Here is a 3,180-nt window from a genome sequence, read left to right as displayed (position 1 = left end):
ACTTTGTGCTGCAGCTGTACTTGGTAATGTGTAAGAGTCACCCAGGGGGTACTGGTTTTGAAGGCATGAAGGGGTCATAAAGAGCAGCTGAGGCTTGGCACTGTGAAAGGCCATGGAAGGCCATTGGTGAAGGTGCAGCCTCAGTTGCAGTTGACAGGCAAGACTGAAGGGTCATGCAAAGGAATTGAGGCTTGGCACCATGAAGAGAGCCCTTGAGTGGCTATTGGTGAACCCTAGTTGCAGCAGAAGACCCCAGTTTATTGGAGATACCAGTACCATAGGATGACCACGAAGAACTGCAGCAGCAGTGGAGTGGATCAACCTGAGCTTAGAGTGTTACAGAGGCAGAGCTGCAGAAGTGACACCAGCTCTTTGGAGGAGCCCAGAATATCATGTGTGTATCCAGTATCCCAGATATTGGAACAAGAAGCTGTTAACATTGGCGCGCCTTGGTGGCCCCAAGGTGTTCGAGATGCCAGAGCTGTGAGATATATGCTGAGGAAGCTGCTAACAGGGAGTGGAACCAGCCCAAGAAAAGAAGTTTGTTGCAGTCAACAAAGATGAAGAAGGAGTTGGCAATCTGAAAACTACTTTGACATCAGACAGTGAGATGCAGGGTTTGGAGTCTGCCCAGCTGGTTTCCTGTCTTCTTTTATGGATTACAGTTAAATGATTGGATGAATCTCAGAAAAGACTTTCAGCTTTGGACTTTTAACATTGTTGAAACTGCTATAGACTATGGGGACTATGGAAGTTGGAGTAAATGTATTTTGCATTATGCTATGTTTAGGTATGGCCCCCACATGGTTCATATGTTCAAACAAGCCTATGGGGGTCAAAGAGTGAATGAAATATGATGGTTTCTATATGCTTGGGCCAGGGAGTGACACTATTAGGAGGTGTGGCCCTGTTGGAGTAGGTGTGACCTTGTTGGAGTAGGTGTGTCACTGTGGATGTGGGCTTTAAGACCCTCACCCTAGCTGCCTGGAAGTCAGTATTCTGCTAGCAGCCTTTAGATGAAGATGTAGAACTCTCAGCTCCTCCTGCACCATGCCTGCCTGGATGCTGCCATTTTCCCACCTTGATGATACTGGACTGAACCTCTGAACCTGTAAGTCATCCCCAATTAAATGTTGTCCTTTATGTACAAAGAAAAAGGCTGGGATACAGTATGGATTGATAAGCAAGTACTGGACCAAAAAAAAAAGAGAGAGAGAGGATAAGGAAGTAAAAGCATATCCTTTCTTATGTTGTATCAATGTAACATACCTTCACAACAAGTTTATAATTTCATCACCCTTGATCTATAGATCTAACACAATATTCATATAATGCAGAATCAGATGAAAGCCCAATATTAAGCATGGTGTACTGGCTAGTTTTGTGTGTCAACTTGACACAGGCTAGAGTTATCACAGAGAAGGGAGTTTCAGTTGGGGAAGTGCCTCCATGAGATCCAGTTGTTGGGCATTTTCTCAATTAGTGGTCAAGGGGGTAGGGCTCCTTGTGGGTGGTGCCATCCCTGGGCTGGAAGTATTGGGTTCTATAAGAGAGCAGGCTGAGCAAGCCAGGAGAAGCAAGCCAGTAAAGAACATCCCTCCATGGCCTCTGCGTCAGCTCCTGCTTCCTGACCTGCTTGAGTTCCAGTCTGGACTTCTTCTGGTGATCAACAGCCATATGGAAGTAAGCTGAATAAACCCTTTCCTCCCCACCTTGCTTCTTGGTCATGATGTTTGTGCAGGAATAGAAACCCTGACTAAGACACATGGAAATAGAGATTATATGGTAATAAACTCCCTGGCTAGAAATTATTCCTCTGTTCCACCCAATGCCACACATCTAGCTTTTCCTCTGCAAGGGCAGCAGAGACAACAGTGACTCAGACAAGTGGAAATCTTAGTAATTTAAGACTCAAAATAAAAGTAATCCCATAGCCCCAAAAAGGCTGTTATATGGAGAGAAGGGAAATAAGATCTCCTCTGCAATTGATTTGGTTTTGTTTCTTGGTCATCCCCTTTCCAGATAAAAGTATGGCTATTGCAAGGGTCTTCTATTCTCTCTGGAGTCAACAATAACCAAAAATAGCCAGCAACTCTAGTCTTCAGAATAGAGTTAAGATGCTTTGCACAAGGTTCACTGTCAATAGCTGTTTCCCCAAGTCATTGTCCCCACAGTAGGGCTCCTGGAAATAGTCTTTCCATACTGATATCTAGGAAAGAAAGCATTCACAATGTTATTTTAAAGATGACAGGACAACTTCAAACACTGTTCTCTGTTATTATACAACTATCTTCCTATTCTCTAAGATATACAACTATCTTCCTATTCTCTAAGAGTAAACAAATTAGCAGAATATCTGTTTCACATATAAAGTAATTAAGGTGTGAAAATTATTGTGTCCAAAGTCACCTAGACAGAGGCTGACTAAAACCAGATAACCTGATTCAGCCTACTACTGCTTCCATTGTACAGTGTCTACTAAAAACAGGGGTGGGGGTGAGGGAGATGGAGAGATGACTCTGCAATCATTTGCTGTTGTGGTAGAGGACCCAGGTTCAGTGCCCAGCATACACGTGGCGGCTCACAACAATCCTTAACTCCAGTTCCAGGGGATCTGATACCCTCTTCTGACCCCTCAGGCACCAGGCATACAAGTGTCGCATGGACATACAGGCAGGCAAAACACATAAAATAAAATAAATAAATCTGAAAACAAAAATGTTAAAGCAGGAAAAATAAGATGAATGAGACAAGTGCCTGAAGCTTTATGCATCTAAAGCTCTGTTCTGCTAACCTAATCTGAGAAAGCCTAGTAAAACCTAGGCATAGATCAGGCACATGCCAAGACTTGGCCTTTCTAATTTGAAGGTTTTACCTACTCCAAAAAAATACTTTCAGATGCTGAGAGCCCTAGCCCTACCCTCACACCTCCTATATGCCTTTTAAGGCCAAGCCAGACCACACTTAAGCTGTCAGAAAGCTTGGTTAAAAAAAAAATAAAAAACTAAAGACAGGTAACTATGCAGGGACAAGTGGGAAAGAAAAGATAAGAAAGCAGGGTGGAGAAATCACAATCATTCCAGAGCCTGCTCCCTCCCTCCCCTCCTCCCCAACCCTGTCTCATCCTTCTCACTTCCCATTCTCCTTCTCCTTCTCCTCCTCCTCCTCCTCCTCCTCCTC

At 43.9% G+C, this 3,180-nt stretch overlaps 1 protein-coding gene across 1 annotated transcript in view; it reads right to left on the bottom strand.

Annotated features, from left to right (window-relative positions):
* Msn (moesin) overlaps positions 1–3,180 on the bottom strand; it is a 75,135-nt gene that overhangs the window by 58,014 nt on the left and 13,941 nt on the right. The window lies entirely within an intron of this gene.

The sequence above is a fragment of the Mastomys coucha genome, chromosome X (genome assembly GCF_008632895.1).
Source record: "Mastomys coucha isolate ucsf_1 chromosome X, UCSF_Mcou_1, whole genome shotgun sequence".
Classification (NCBI taxonomy): Eukaryota; Metazoa; Chordata; class Mammalia; order Rodentia; family Muridae; genus Mastomys; species Mastomys coucha.
The sequence above is the reverse complement of the archived record's forward strand: the minus strand, read 5'-3'. Positions and strand labels throughout refer to the sequence as shown.